The 17,157-nt window shown below is 40.6% G+C and overlaps 1 protein-coding gene across 18 annotated transcripts in view; it reads right to left on the minus strand.

The window, feature by feature from the left end:
• The window catches only part of ANKS1B (ankyrin repeat and sterile alpha motif domain containing 1B), a 995,298-nt gene that overhangs the window by 140,278 nt on the left and 837,863 nt on the right, over positions 1–17,157 (minus strand). The window contains exon 1 of one of the 18 annotated variants that reach the window (XM_073213683.1): positions 8,088–8,334. The exons of the other annotated variants lie outside the window; for them this stretch is intronic. The gene's annotated coding sequence lies outside the window, so the exon portion shown is untranslated. Of the gene's footprint in view, positions 1–8,087; positions 8,335–17,157 lie in introns of those variants that run through there. 18 annotated transcript variants of the gene reach the window in all.

Genomic DNA, 17,157 nt, shown 5'->3' on the forward strand with positions numbered 1-17,157 from the left:
CCAAGAGAGCGCAGCCTATGAAATCTAAGAGAGACTGCATACAGCTTGAGTTGCCTTTTGCTACAATTTCTACCTCCCTCTGCAATTTCTTCAGACTTCAGAATACTAGACAGATCCAGGCAGTAAGACACATCTCAGAGAAGAAAGCAAACTGGTCCCAAAAACGTGGGAAGTGATTTATGAAGTTACTTACACCACGTCTGGGCAAAACTCCCCAAGTACCAGCAAGATGGGAAAAAAGCCATCATAGCAGATATGCAAGTAAGGGAAGAAAGCAGAAAGGAGAGAGGATAAGACGAAGAATGGGAGAAAAGGAAGGAAGGGAAGAATATAAAATGGAACAGCCACAGCATGAGGAGCTAAGTGTACAGGAACTTTATTCAAATAAAAAGAAGGAAATCTTCACAAACTTTCTACATTAAAAGAATGATTTCAGGAAAAACTGAAGCTTATAGACAGAATAATGAAACAACTGAATGAGATGAATGAGGTGAAAAGAGAGATTGTGGACCTAAGGAAACAAATTAAAGACCAAAGATAATCATTTTAGAATCAATCGTTCAATAAAGAACATAGAGAAATAGAGGAGACACTTTTGAAAACTGAAATACTGACACAGAAGGCTTGACACACTATAAATACAGATGAAAATGACAAAAAGATTAAATTATAAAGAAATGAATAGAAATGGAAGAGAGACAAAGATGACCAAAAGTAAGGATAATTGATGTTCCCAAAGTAGCCACAATACAAATGGAAGGTACATGCAAAGGTAGAAAACAGTACCAGCAGATTAAAGAGCACACTGTTCTGAAGAAAACTTTGACACAGAACATTCAATGCCTTGACATATCCTAGCTATGCCACTGAGCTGTGGGGATAAAGAAAGAATTTTGGGGGATCCAGGCAGAAAACACAAACCACCTACTAAGGGTGGCCTCAGACTGCACAACAATAGTGAATGCTACTAAACAATGGTGTAATGGCTGCAAAATCATAAAGGAAAGAGAGCAGAACACAAGAATATTATATCCATGATATTGTTCAATTTTAAAATAGGAAGACATCCTCAAATATTAAAAAACAACCCTCAGAAATGTAGTAGCCTCATCTTTTTTGAAATAAGCACCAAAAGAAATTGACAATGAGATTTAGGCAATTAAGAGATGAGTCGAAGAACTTAGTCAGAAGTGGAGAAGCTATCCTAAAGGACTGGGAAACACTGGGTATATTTTAATAGAAGAAGTTATACTTAATAAGCTTAGTAATATGATTGCAGAATAGAAAATGTTATAAACAGGACACATAAATTAATACAAATATAAATGAATAAAATATATTAAAATTATTAGCCAAGGAGATGGCAATAGTCTGATGGCACTATCTCTTACAGCAAAGACCCAACTAATAAATCTAAAATCAGAGTATGTTAGTTTAAAAAAAATGAGTCTTACCCTGAGGTATTTACTGTAAAGATACTGAGGTCTTTTACCACATGGGTGATTTGCTTCTTCAAAGGCCACAAAAGGGGTCACAGCAAAGCATTTACATGGTCATGTCTTTATAAAATTTGTAAAATATACTCCATTTCTTAAAGAGGAGTCCCAAGTTGTATAACCTTTCCACAAAAATCTCAGTCCACTCCTGCTCAAATCTCTCAATATTTTTTCACAACCATTTTTCTTAACCATAAGGGGAGAACTTGGAGGAAATAACTCTTGTAGTAGAGACATTTGTTTGAAGTTTAATAATTGTTTAGTTCTCTTACTTTCATCTTTTTCTGCTGTTAAAAATAAGAAAACAAAATTTAATGCTTTTTATTTAAAAATAGCATCTCCAGTATGATTCCATTGTTGCCATTGTTATAAAAACACTTCTTTCTATTCGTGTATCCATTTACCAATCCCTTTCTATATGCATGGAAAGATGTCTTAAATGATTTTAGTCTAATGTTAAAGACCTTATTTCTGAGTTGTGGGATTTATGGTAACTTTTAAAATGTAGCATTTGTTTTATGTGCATTGCTTGAATTATTTATTATGATCACACATCAAATCTGAAATATTAAAATAATACAGTGATTATTTTTCCTTAAAAAATGCCAAGATATAACAGATTACTTTGGATGGTGAGAATTATGGAGAAGTGCTATTTTATTTGCATTTTTCTGCATTTGTAGAATTTCCAAAACTTTTTCACAATCTAACATTCTGAAACTTCCACATCTCTTCTTTGTTTACTGCCGCTACTGTCATCCACACCACCCTCATTCCTCACTTGGACCCTCTCAGGGTCTTCTACGTAGACTCTCTGTGTCCATTCTTGCCCTACTTCTATCCAGTCTTCACACAGAGGCCAGTGAATTCTTTTCAAGGGTAAAGCTATTGCACTTCTTCAGATTCTCCATTTGCTCCACATTGTTTTTAGAATAAAACCCAAACTATGCCATGACCAGTAAGGCTGAGCTGTGGCCACACTGGACTGCTCTCTGTTGCTTGAACACACTGTGCTTATTCCCCCAAGGGCTTTTAGCATGCGGCTCCTTTTGTCTGGAAAGTTATTTTCCCAGCATCTCTGCATGCCTGGGTCCTGCTCACCTTTCAGTCTCTGTTTGAGGGGCACCTTCTCAGAGACATCTTCTCTGAATAACTTCTTAAAAGCATCATCACCCTTCCTCTCCAGAACATCTCAAGCATTTGTAATATGGCCTTAAGGGCACTAGCTGAGATTATCATCTCCATTTATTTATTTACTTGTTTGGTATCACTCCTCCCCCACTAAATATCTGCTCTAGAAAACAAGGACCTTGTTCACTATTGTATCTCCTGCCCTAAAAATGAAGACATTCAATAAATATTTCCAAAAAAGGAGACATTCAATAAATATTTCTCAAGTGAATGAAGACGCACAGAGATGGTTTCTCAGTTTAAAAAGAAGGGCTGTGTTTGCACAGCTGTCTTTCGAGTCAGTTGTTTAGAATTCAGAATGCATGTTCCTTCAGATAAGCGATAGTATAAATAATAATCACAGATCAAGGTGAGCCCACAAAAGTCTCCTGGAACCACAATGGGCTAAAATTCTGTGTATCTGCAACAAAAATATGAGAAAATCAATATGATGAGTTATCACTGGCATAATATACAATTTGAAAGAAGTATTTTAATTGACTTAAATAGAAACAATTTACAATTATTATTTATCTTTCATCCTGGTGGAGATGTTTGTGGGCATTTTGAAGGGAGCTTCAGGGCATTTTCAAGAGCTGTGAAGCTTTCTGGCCCTGGTTGGTTATTTTTACTGCATACAACCTCACTGTAAAATGTATAGCTTTCAGCTCCTTTGATAACAGACTGTCACTAGTACTGCTCTGAATGCTTCTAAATGCTTATCAACTGGGGTCGCTGTGTCAAAATGTAAAAGAGAGAAGAACAGATATATTTTTTCTGGAGGTATTATGAGAGAGGGGACTAAGGAAAGGGATTATAGGGGATGTGTGATTTGAAAGACACCTAAGCTAAGAGCATTGACAGAGGAGAGAAGTCAGTGGTGAGTGGTCAGGAGAAGACGGGGCAGAAGAGTTTCTCCTGCTTAGCTACTAGGAAATTTCATCTTCTAAGATAGCTTGGTTCCTGATTGGAGCACTTCAGGGTGGGTAGGAGAAGGGAGAGCCAGTGTGTAAATAATGTTGAAACTTGGGAGGGACTATATATTTCTAATCTGAAGCTTTGTCCCAAATTTGCTTTGGCATGAGTTTTTATGACTAATCTACCAGGAGAGTGAAATAAATAGCATCATTCATACTAGGAGTCCCAACCAACCCTTGGGAGATATTTAGGAGGCAATGCCAGACCTTCCATTCCGGAGGGAAAGCTGTACTACAAGAAAACAATTTGAACCAATTATTTTTACACTAAGTTGACAGTTTAGACAGAAAAAAAAAATGTATTAAGAGCCAAGAGATACTGCATATGGTCTGCAAGTCTTTTCTGGAGAAATGAATCATGGAGATGAAGAGAAGCAGCTTATTTTTACAGCTGCATTTTAAGTTTCTAGAAAAATAACTTACAACATGGTCATGATTTCTAAACATAGGCAAATGAGACTTTTGAACATTACACAACACAAAACATACCACCTGTTGCAGTTACAACTTTATGCAAGTCACTCTCAAGCCTTAATTAAAACCAAAAATGGACCATAAAACTCAAGGTTACCAAAAAATCATTCTAACTGAAACATACAAAAATGAGAGGATGCTCAAATAGTCTTAAAATACAATTTTCTCTTGCCAAGAGCCTTGGTGTTGAAATTGCTACAAAAAGCAACCTGGCCAGTATTACGAGAGTTACAGAACAAAGTACCATTGAAACACATGGCCAAGCGGCACCGTGATCATGCTGGGGGCACCCATTGTTTCCAACAGTCTTCCCGTGTGCTTCAAAGCAACTGTCTGTAGCAACAGAGGAGCTGGAACACCGTAAACATGGGTACCTAGGAAAATCTCAATGCTGTCACTGACTTTTCCAGAGCATGATCTTGTGGTTATTCCTATGAGGTTAACTAGTTTTCAGTTTAGCTACTTTAATTCCAAACCCCAAAGAGATGTGCCCATACAAGTTCATTTATTAGAACTTGGTTTTGAGATTTACCTAAAAACAAACTAAAGAGTACTTAGAAACGGAAAAGAATGTGTATTTTGTTTTCTCCAGTTTGAGTGTTGTTTTGATCTCTGCATTTCTCCTTATTCCCATATGAGAAAACTACCAGTAAATCTTTGCTCTATAAATACGAGGATGGAAGGATACTAGCTAAACACAAAAATTTTTAGGGGACTCATTTTGGAGTTTCATCTAAACAAGCTAATGCATTCTCACGATTTTTTTAAAGAAAAAAATGACTCAGCTTAATCATATTTTGATTTCTAAAAAAACCATCTCATGAGTCTCTGAAGAGAAAGCCAAAACCAGATGAACAAAATGGTTTTCATCTCATGCTAAAATTATAAGAAAGGTTAATTTTTACATGAAAATTACATCTACATAAAAATAGATTTCTGCAACAATGCATTATTGACAGGTAAGGGGGAAGATAAATACACTCATGTAAATGTTCTTCCTCAAGCAAATTGTTAAATATATTGACAATATTGCACTTTGAAAACAATCACTTTAAATAAATCAAATATTAATAAAAGAGTAAAGACATCATAGCTAATGTAATCTTTCACTCAAAGAAATATGCCTGCAACAATATTCTCAAGGCTTATTGATATATGCACTGCTATTAAATTCAATGGCAAACATTTATGCTTTGTTACTATTGTTCATGAAGGAAAATGACAGGTAATCAGTTAGCAAATCTGAATTCTGTTCACATGTCTATTAATTACTGGTGGCCTACAGAAGACCTTTGATTAGTGGTATTGGCCCTTGTAAATGCTAAGTCTGAGTTACTGCTGCAAATCCAAAATGTGTAAAAATCAAATGTATCTATGGAAATACAAGTGTTTTACTCATGACCACTAATGATTTTAATCAAACAAATCTCCAAAATAATTTTGCTTATTGTTCATTCCTCCTGGGACATTAGTCAGATTGATGTATATTACACTGACATATGCTGACACCAGCATCTGGTCAGAAATAAGGACATTAATAAACTCTACCCAGTGTTTTTACAGATTCTGCCAATGCTATAAACACTGACAACACCAAAGCATTTATTTCAATGTAATATTTAGAGAACATGTCTGCCTTACATTTAGAGAAGAGATAAACCTGATTCAAAACACATGGTGCTCAAAAATGCTTCTTCAATCAATGATGCAATGAGAATGACTTGATAATAAACTGGAAAATATGTGCCAACATTTAAAATAGGATAAGAACATCACAAATGACTATTGGGAATGCCTTTCCTATACAATGTACTGTCTGCTAGTTTATACTCTATTTAGAATATGCGGAGTAACTTTAAACAAATACTACTATTTTAAAGACAGAGATTCCCAGGCCAACTGCACAATATGCAGTAAATTAAGAGACAAGAATGTATCAGGACTCAGTACATGTATACGAATTTGATTAAACCTGCAAACTTTTAGGTTGTTAACAACAGCAATTATCATTTTAAATGACTGAAGAACGGCACTTATACAATTTTGTTAAAAGCTAGTTGCCCCCAAATCTTAATATTGTACCATGCTATATTTCAAAATTATTTTAATGGAGATTTGATCTCCAAATAGAGGCAAAACATTTTGTTCTCTCTCTGGTCCCTCTTAGCAGAACTGTGCCAATACAGGGTCTCTCATTTCTGATACATGGATGGACTGTCAATCTACTATCACTGATTACGAAAAACATTACTTCTACCACAACTGCCAAAGTGCTTTGAGCAAAGTAACTCCAATGCAGTAAAATAAAGTTTTGACAATTAGCAACTGGAGGACACAGATCCCCTCCCTGAACAAGGAGCATGATCTTTTGCTGCTTTTCCAACATAAACTCCCCCCGCATTCTGAAGTTAAAAAAAAAATGTCTCTGCAATCATGTTTTTGTATGACACTGTCCCTGAGTCTCCCAGGTAGCAGGCATCGGTTTTAAGTTCATTTGCACCAGTTACTCTGGTCTCCTCCGTCTGTGTCCAGGAGGGTCACTGCCATCAGACCAAGAGCTATTCAGGACCGACAGAACACAATACTCCTGAAGAAGCCTTCACAGTGGAATAGTGCCAGCCCGTCATAAAGCTTATTTTGTCACAGAGCCATCAATACTACGAACTCAAATAACCCAGACACCACCGGCATCTCCCTGCCCAAACTCATCTGCTTCATACAAAGAACACAGGTTTCCAAGGAACTCTGAGAGCTCTTCCAGTTTCCTTTCCTTCCTTCCTTCTGGCTCTGATTTTTAATGTGAATCTATATACTTTCTGGCAAAGACTATCCCAGGGAATTACAGACTCCCTTGGTGACTTGTGTCAAATTTCAGAGAAGCCTTAGGTTGTACCTAAATTCCTCATGTTGCCCTTCTTACACTATTTTCTCTAATTCTGTCTTTCGAGATGCGAATCCCCAGAGTAAGTGTACTAATAAAGTAAGTGTTTCAGAATCATCAAGACCGCAAAGTTCATATGCCTCCAATCTACCAAAACAATATGTTGGGTGTATATGCGCAGCACAGGGATTGAATTTTTAGTTTTCTAGAACTCATATCTCAGTTGCTCGGAGAGGAGAAATGACAACCGCAGCAAGGACTAGCCTCTGAAAAGGCAAAGGCTTCCTGGGCTGCCCATTTGTTTTACAGGCTCATCTTTGTATACGGCTGGTTTTCTTGGAGAAAAAAGAAAGAAAGAAAACCGCGGCGGTGGCATCCTTATAAAAACAAGACCTTATTAAAACAACAAACTTGGCTTTGACAAGTTTTAGCCTTGAGTAAAATTACGTCCAAGCTAAAACCACGGAAATTGGGCTTTCAATGGAAATGCTGACCCGACCTTCACGAAAGCAGCAATTGCAGTCTCTGCTGCTCTATTACCGCTCTCCAAGGCGCAGCACTGGAAAGTCCATGCCCACGTCCCCCTCCGATTAATCAACGTATAAAAAGCACCAGGAGAGCGGGCACGCTCAATACCAACCCTTCTAGCGTCTACTCCTGAAAGGTGATTCAAGGCGCACCTGGAGATTACACGGGTTGGCGTGGCTTTATTTTAATACTGAAGACAAATGACCTTTGTAAAATATATACTCGTGAAAGTCAAACCATTTGAAAAGACATCGGCAATTTACCGCTTCAAACTCCTGGCAAGATGAGGAAAGGGAAGACAAAATGCGCCCAACCCGAGGGGTGGGAGGTGAGGGAAACCAATAACCAAACCACGTTTAAAATGAAAAGCCCACGCGGCAGAGTCCGCTGGCCCAGGCTGCAACAAATGCCCCGGCCGGCGCCCCCCGCAGCCTGCCAGACGTGCGGCCGGCGCTGCCCCCCGGCCCCCTGCCCCGGCCGCGGCACCACTTCTCGCAGCAGCATCGCCCGAGCGCGGGCCGGGGCCGGGGCAGCCGTGCCCGCCGCCACGCCGCTACTCACCCGAGCCGCTCGGCACTAGCGACGGCGGCGGCCGCGGGCTGGCTGCGAGCCGGGATCCGCGAGGGCTGGCGGGCTCCGGCCCCCGAGGACGCGGACATGTGGCTGGCACCTCCGCTCGCCTAGCCGTTGCCGCTGAGCATCTTTCTGGGCGCCCCCAGCGAACGCGAGCGGCGAGGCGAGGGCGAGCGCGCCGAGGGGGGCGGAAGAGGCGCCGAGCTGGCCGCGCCGCGCTGCGCCGAGCGCCGGGCTCTCCCCGCGAGCTCCCGGGCCCGCGCGCGCGCGCCCCCGCCCCCCGCCGCGCGCCCTCGCACGCGCCCGGCCCCACGCGGCGCGCGCCGGCTCGGGCGGCGGTGGCGGTGGCGGTGGCGGTGGCGGCGGCAGTGGCGCGTCCTCTCCCGAGCGCCGTCTCCAGGGCTGCCGGCGGCGCTGTCCATTGTTCTGCGGCGGCTTCCCGCGTGCGGGCGGCCGGGGCGGGGGGCAGGTGTCGGCCTAGCTGCCGGGGAGGGCTTCCCACTCGGTCGGACCCTAACTGCGAGAGCGACGCGGGCCGGGCCGGCGCGCGGGGGCTGCGGGGCGCCTCTGCGTTACTGTGGGCATTCCGCTGCTCGCCGCCCCCTTCTTGCGCTCCGAGAGGCCGCCGCAGTAGCAGCGGCCAAGCAGCTCCGCAGGCGCCGGGGGGACCAGCTCGCCCGCGGCGGCCGCGGTGGCAGCTGCCGTCGCTGCGCCGGGCAGAGGGGCGAGCAGCGGGGTCTTGCTCTCCCACCTCGGGTGTCCTCCCGCTAAATAAGCTGCTTTGAGTTCACGACGCAGGAGAAGCCACAGCTGTCCTCGACTGGTGTGGACCGGTTACCCCACCCCGTACGACTAGTAATCCAGCTGTTCCCGGTGGGGGGGGGGCGGGGGGGAACGACCCGCTCCTGACAGACTTGGGGGGTAACGTCTGAGATTCTGAGTAAGATTTTCATATGTCCAAGCACCCCTCACCCCCGCCTCCAGTTTCCACCAAAGTTCCCGGTCTACGACTACCAACAGCTGCAGAAATTTCCTTTGGCAAAGGTTTCCCTTCAAAATAATGCCAATTAAATGAAGTGTATCCGACCTTAAATGGTAAGACTTCTCCCCCCCCCACCCCCCTTTTTAATCCCTTTGATTTTCCTTGCCATAAATAAATAATGTGTGGCTTACAGATTGCCTAATATCATAACATTGGAATGAATGTATCTGCCAATCCACACACTTCAGCTCTTTGGTGTTTCAACGTTCCATCCAAAAGGATGAATTGCCCACTGGGTTTGGGATAAGAACCCGAGATTCCTACAGAGGATAACCAGTATTTGAAAACACGGTAACAGCACCCAGACAGTGTACACAGCATTAGGAGCACCTCCAAACAGTACTGATCATTGTTCAGGGTACATGAACGTTCCGGACTTAAAGAGGATACATTTATTGCTTTAAAAACAAAGAAAAAAGATTTTGATTAATTGCAAAATGTCAGGCACTAAAATAGAAATGAGAATAAATTTTTTAATAATAGGTGATGTTTACTGTGCACTTATGATTTGCCAGGCATCTGTGGATTATCTTATTTAATTCTCACAACTCTGTGAGGTAGGTTTTATTATCCTCACGGTACGGATTTTTTAAAAAGGCTTAGAAATCTACAGCTAGCAGTTATGGGACAACATTTACTACCTTAAACAAGAATCACTGAATGTCCACTGTTTTGTCTACCGTTATGTCATTGCTTTTACGAGTTCAGGTTAAGAAAATACTCTGATGCTGCCCTGCTAGCAAGGATCAGGAGCAGGATATAAACCGAGGCCTGCCAGGTTCCAGAGTGTGGGCACTTAACCGTATGGAAACCACTGCTCATTTACATAAGGAGCTCATGAAGCTTTTTGATTTTATGTCGTATACGTACAGAAACAGATTAGACATGATCTGCCTTCTTGACTGGGGTGTGAATATCTGGCTTTTATGATCAGCAAACTTTCAGTGGTTTTGGAAGTCAGGACATTTAGTTCCATGTGTCACTCTGAGGTCCAAACACATGTGACTTGAGGAGAAATAGGTGTTTTCTTCATTTCCCAATCATGCAAATATCTGAAGAATGACAGTCCCCAGGGCATCATTCTGTTCTGTATTTGTTCTCTATCAACAATATTGGTAATTCTCAGAGATGCAATTTGTTAGTAATGAACTACAGGCTCTTTAGAAAGGAGGCATACTACCTTTTTGCATTGCACTGAGTCCTCTCCACTTTAGAGTCATTTGGGACCTATAGGCCATTTTGTGTCTAGACCACCTCTAGAAAATATGCAAATCTAATTCTCTGTCAGCCTTTGTGCTTGGCTAGTGAAAAGCTTTCTTGAGGAAGCTTGGAGCAGATGGGTAGAGGCTGTCCATCGTGGCTGTTACTGATGCTCCATTCAGCATAATCAATTCACATATTAAATACTATAGTTCTGGAAATTAACTTCAGCACAGCACTAATGAAATTTGGTAATAACCTCCAGGTATGCATATTAAAACATAAAGATATTATCATTGTAATATCCTACTGGCTGGGGTAAAAACATTGACTATTTCACAGAAGAATGATTTTTTCCTCTTTGGCACTAAAATAACCCCTAATTTATAGTTGAAATTTTAGACATTTTTATGTTCAAGAACAGCATAAAGGATATAAAAGGTCATTTTCTAAAACCGTCTCATATTGTAGAAAAGGAAATTTTTGCCTAGAATGATTATGTCACTTGTCCAATGACCTACTCTAATTAGAGGCAGGAGCAAAAGCATGAATTTTTGCTACTTGTTCAGACACTTGTCATGACAATATGGTACACCAGCATATTCAATGTCAGAATTATTTTTTCCTTTGGTATTTTTATTTTTTGGTAAAAAAAAAAAATCAGTCAAGTTCCAGTTTATGTTATTTAAAATACCAATAATAAATAGTATATTATTTTAATCATTAAAAATAATATTTTTAATACTTGGTTATATTAAGGAATATATGTTCCTTGGAAAAATTTGGCAATTTAGAGAAATTTCTTACAGTATCTGTTTCCCACTTCCCTGTACCCCTGATGAAAAGCAAGGCATTTATTCCATTGCAGATTATCAAAAATGCATCCCTCTCCAACATAAACTACTTACTTAAGAACAGCAATTTCATATCAGAAACAACCAACTTTTGGGATTCCTCCAATTTCCTGTATACTTCCTTTGCATTAAAAAATTATCCACATGACCATATTGAATATTCTAGTCTCACAAAGTCTCAAGATGGGGGTAACTTTTCTGAAAGACATGTAAAACATGAATATGAGTCCCTTTGTACAGATTTAGAGGAACAGAATTGCAATGATTTATTAATTTGTTTGGAAGTATTATTTTGCAGTAGTTAAGTTCCCAATTTTGGAATGAGATCTGTGGCTTCAAGTAATGGCTATCCCACTTAATAGTTTTGTGATCTTGAGTGAGTCACTTAACTTTTTTGAGCCTCACTTTTCCAATTTATGAAATGAATATGATAATAATGGAAACTACTTCACAGAGTTGTGGTTAGGAGGACATGAGATCACACAAGTGTGGAGGCCTTTTTGATGTGCCAGCTTGGTTAGGTTATAGTCCCCAGTTACTTAATCATACATGTAGCTTGGTGTTGCTGTGAAGGTGTTTTGTAGATGTGATTGAAGTCCCTAATCAATTGATTGACTTTAACTGAGGGAGCTTATCCCAGATGATCTGATTCAATCAGTTGCAAGGCTTTAACAGGATAACTGAGGCTCCCCTGAAGAAGAAGAAACTCCATCTGTGAATGGCAATTTCAGTCCCTACCTAAGAGTTTCAGACTGCCCTTTCTGACCGCCTTTCCTACAGATTTCAGACTTACCTAAGTAGTCCTCACAATCACATAGGTCAATTCCTTGCAATAAATATCTTAGTATATATCTCCTACTGGTTCTGTTTCCCTGACTGAACCCTAACTTACATACTTTGTAACGTACTAACTGTAGTATCTAACACATAATACACATTCTAAAAATGTTAGCTGTTAAAAGATTTTTTAAAAACCTTTAAGGTATGCACTCTGATAAAAATATCTTGGAATTCTGAAGTAGAAAAGGAATATATGCCTATTACCTTCAATGGTAGTAACTTCAACTAGGAAAGGATTTATGTTTTAGTAGAATTTCCAGGAAAACAAGGGAAAAGTGCCAAGATGGTTGATTAGTTCATCTGGATTTATGTAAGGGAATCATAAAAATCTAGGATAAGGACTGTTTCTGGATTATGAAGGCAATGAACTCCTCTCAACAGGCAGGCTCTCCTCTCAACAGATCCATGTAGATTTAGCATCTGAAACTGGGAAGATAGTTTTCATGGATCAACCATGAAATTCCATGAGGTAATACAAATTGATTTTTGACTTTTGGTCTTAAGTCAACTAGAATTACATACTTAGGAGAACTGCTTTGAGATTCTTAGAGGAATAAATACTCATAGTAAGAATTTTAAGGTAAAAAATCTTTATTATTTCAATGTCAGTTTATCTTTGTATTCTAAATTATCATATCACACAGTTTTTAGTTTGTTTTGATTACCTTAAGCAAGACAAAAATACTTTAAAAAACCACTAAAAAGCAGACATGGCACAAATCTACATAAAGAGAAGTTGTCTCTGTCCTTCAGAATTATGGTGCCAGCTTACAAGACTTAAAGCTGGAAATATCGCAGATCAGTAAACAAAATCCAGGGAGGCAGCCTCAGATATAAATAGCATTAAAGATTGATGTAAAAGTAAGAGAGAGAGGGAAACCTTATATTAAAGCTCTGATAACTTAGAGTGAATCTTACACACATACATGTTTTTAAATTGTGTATTGTGTGTGGTGTTTGCTAGAAAGATCTGTTCCACGCTTGTTTAAACTATTTGGTGATTTTTAAAGGGTAGTGATGTAAAAATACTTCTACTCATTATACCAAGATTTATTGAATACCTGTGATGTCAAATGTTTAGCTGGGTGCTGAGGAAAAGGAAGGTAGATTATATACAGACTAACTTTGTGAAACTCTTTCTCAAGGTAACTCCATATTATACTTAAGGATTTCAATTAACATGTAACTTATTCTGGGAAAAATTTCAAACATCTCTTGCCCTGCACTGGCATACACAAAATTCTTTTGCTCTTACTAACTTTTCTTCCTCTAATATAGCATGTATCATTTTTTTGGTGATTACTTGTTTAGTTGTGGATCTCCCCATAAGACTGCATGAGGTCAAGGCTCTGCTTATGTTCAACTACCGACCCTAAAAAGGCATTAAATAAATGTTTGTTGAGTAAGTGAAAGAAAGCTTCAGACATGTTGAAATATAGTTGCTCTCCAAATAAACACATGCAGAAAGCAGATAGAATAGAAATCTGGAACACAGGAGAGAAGTGAGGGCAAGAGGTACGAATTTTCTGTCAGTTGATTCCTGATAGTTTCAAGGCCTGGGAGCGGACTGTCATCAATTAGAACTGCATGTAGGATTATGGAATGGAAGATTTGAAGTCAGAACTCTGGACAGCACCCACATTTTCCATTTTACACTGTGTGATGAAACATGATCCACGGGCTAGGACGGGAAAGTTTCTGAAAACCTCACCCCCAAACAAATCTTTTTAACTGTGTGAACAAGTTTCTAACAGAAGGATATTTCATAACTAAGCTATTGTGAAACTATGAATGTGGATTTACAATCATGATATTGTGGAACCTTGCCTTCTAATATGTAGAAAGCGTGGTGCTGAATTTTGCAAAAAGAAAAAAAGTTGGTATGTGTAATGGAGGGCATGGGACATGAGTCAGAGAGAGAATCTGTGTAATGGGAAAGCTACAGAATCAAGGAGTTCCACAAGACGTAGGCATCAGGAAAGGCACTGAGTGGTGAGTGGGCATGTGTGGCTCCTGGTGTAATGTGTCCGCCATAGAAGCGGTACAATTCCTCCTTGTACTCAGGGCTTGCTTATCATTACTGAGAAAAGTCAGGCATAGGCTGACTTCCACAGCTCATAAATGTATTTTAATCATTGCACAATCATACTTTTGCTATGGAAAAATTCCTTCAGAAAGCAAATTTAAAACAACTTACAGACTGCCTATTAACCACAGGCATATTTACAGATTTAACTACCAAGCTAACACAACTGGGAGGGAGCAGAAGGGACTTACACTTTTTCCTGAAGGCAAGCAGGCTTGGAATCCAGGGGGAATGAATGTAAACACTGCGGCCCATCTGCCAGGAATGTTCTGCCCCAGTCTCTGAATTAAGACCTGGGGACTTCTTTTGGATGTTAACTACATTCAAGGCCCAAGCCACGTACAGCTCCACTGAGCCACAGCTAAGACATTCATTTGCAGCCTTTGCTTATAACCAGACGCTGAGAATCAGTTTCAGTCACACAGCACAGGTGTTAAGTATCTCATCCTTCTAACACCTTTAACCAACAGAGCAGCTGTGCTCAATACTCACAGCAACTTCCAAGGTTAGCCGTGAGCGAAAAACGCTCCAGCAACCTGCTCCGGATGTCTGTTTCACAAAGGGGCTACAGAGTCCAAATTTCCCAGGGCAGCCTTCCTTAAATGAGTTAGAGCATCTGATTTTGGTTCAGAATAATGTGGTTTATAGCATATTGGAGACTCATACTTGGAGGCCTCGAGGAGGTAATATAATGTACAGAAAAAGGCCATGGGCTCAGACCTGGATTAGAGTCTGACTCTTATCACTTACTAGTTGTAGACTCTAAGCAAGTTGTTTAATCTTGCTGCACCTCAGTTTCTGCATCTTTAAAATAGGAGGAATTGTTCTTTAAGGTTTAAATAGGTGCCCCATGTAAAAATCCAGCACAATACCTGGAGCAGAAAAGTTTTTCAACCAGAGAATTAAGTTCACCCTGATTTTAACTCATGGGTCTTTAGAATTAAGAGGCTACTCCAATTTATTAACTAAACTATATAACAAAGCTTCTTCCCATAGCACCTTCTAGTGTGCTTATCAGATATATAAGCAAGGAAGTGCCCATGCACCTGGAAATGGACTGTAACTTTTTGTCTTGTAGACTTGTAAAAAAGTTTATTTTCTCCACAGGATTTTGTGGAGGGTGAGATAACCTATCCTTTGATGGTGATTATGTATGTCATTATGTTAATTCTCCAGGAATGCACATTAAGGGTGTTGAAATATACTAGAGGGACAAAGGGAGAAATAATTATGTAATATCAAAAATAATTTTGTGTTAGAAAAATTGAATCTTAGGACAGGAAGGTGTGGTTTATGTCCACTGTTTTTTCCTGCTCAACACCCAGTCCCTCTACTCCTTTTATCAATAGTCTGGTCTTCACTGGGGACCCACCTCTCCACACTTGGTTATGAAACCTTAGAGACCCTAGAAGCTCTGACCATGAAGTGGACCCGTGAACCACTGGCCAGAGGCCTCCCTCACTCAGCCACAGTGGTTCCTTCAAGTAGAGTCAGGCCCGGGACTGTTGGAAATGCTGGGAAAAGAGGGGCACTCTTCCCACTGAGGCTGCTGAACTGGTGACACTGGCTTTGCCCGGATGCTGAGCTTACTGCCTGGAGCTGCCCAGGGCCGTCCTGTGGACAGCGTCTGCACACCAGGGCAGAGGAAAGCAGAGCAGAGATATGGAGTGAGAGGCTGAGGGATTCCAGTGATGGCATTCCTGTGAGGATCTGGATCCAGTTCTGTGTGAAACTGCTGGACTTTATCTCTTATCTGAGTCAGTATGTTCCTTGTTTGGACTCAGCCATTGAGTTGGGTTTCTGACACTTGTAACTGGAAGCATCCTGACTTATTCAGAAGGGAACCTAAATGTAATGTATTCCAACCTCCATTCTGATGTTTGAATCTCCTCTATTATGTCTTATGAAAGAATCACTTAACCAAAACTTGGACTTTTACAGTTCCAGGGAGCTCATTTCTGACTGAAGAAGCCTATCACGTCTTTGGGGCTTTTACTACTACAAAAGTCTTTCTTAGACTGAGTCAAAACTTCTTTTCTGAGACTTTTGTATAGTTACCATTTATTTTGTACCTGCTAGGGGCCACAGGCTATGTTAATTTATGTGCTATGTTAATATAATAAATATAAATTTTATTATCTCATTTCATGCTCATAATGACTTTATGACATGAAATTTATTTTGGAAGCCACTGCAGAAATCCAGGTGAGAAAGGATAACATGCTGAATGTAGTAAGGTGGGGATAAAGAGGTCAAGGACGGATCCAGAGACATGAACGTGTAGCATCTCAACAACTGGGTGACTGAATAGAGGGTGAGGACAAGAAAGAAGCTGGAATTTAGGATGTCCTTCAGAAATTAGATTGATGGTGAGGAAACAGGCGAGAGAAACTTGGGTGGGAGAAGATGAAGGCTTTGTCGGGTACCTGAAGAGGCCCGATAAACCGATGGGTTCAGTACTTCCGAGGGCATCTGATAACTCCATGAAGTGTAAAATATTTTAATGGCATCAGGCTCAGTGTTAAGAAATCACCAAGAAGAGAATTAGATGCACAACAAAAGTAAGTATTTTAAAAGTAGGTGCCACCTTTGAATAGACCTTTATCACATGTGTGCAGGACTGAAACACACATTTATTTTCAGCCCTCAGGACTGGTTTCTTTCTTCTTGCCCCCTCAGAAGGCAGAGGAGAGGAGCCAGAGAACTCAGCATAAGGGTGCAGCAGAGCCTGCCTGAACCGTGGAGGACAGGGGTCAGACACTGAGGTCCAGGAGCCAAAGGGCAGGCATACACGTAGAAGATGTTTCTGGGAATAGGGACGAGACAGGAAGGGAAGAAACACATTTATTATGTACCAGGTCTTTATGTGCATTACCTCAACAGCCCTGGAGGGTTTTTTATTTTTACTTTAGTACCATCTTTTCCCCAGATGAAGAAACTGTGGAGGTTCTGAGGGGCTAAGTAGTTTTTCTAAAATTGAACATCACTAGAATGAAATGCAAGATGTGTGGCTGTGATCCACGATTTCTTTGTCAT

This window comes from Manis javanica, chromosome 10 (assembly GCF_040802235.1).
Source record: "Manis javanica isolate MJ-LG chromosome 10, MJ_LKY, whole genome shotgun sequence".
Lineage (NCBI taxonomy): Eukaryota > Metazoa > Chordata > Mammalia > Pholidota > Manidae > Manis > Manis javanica.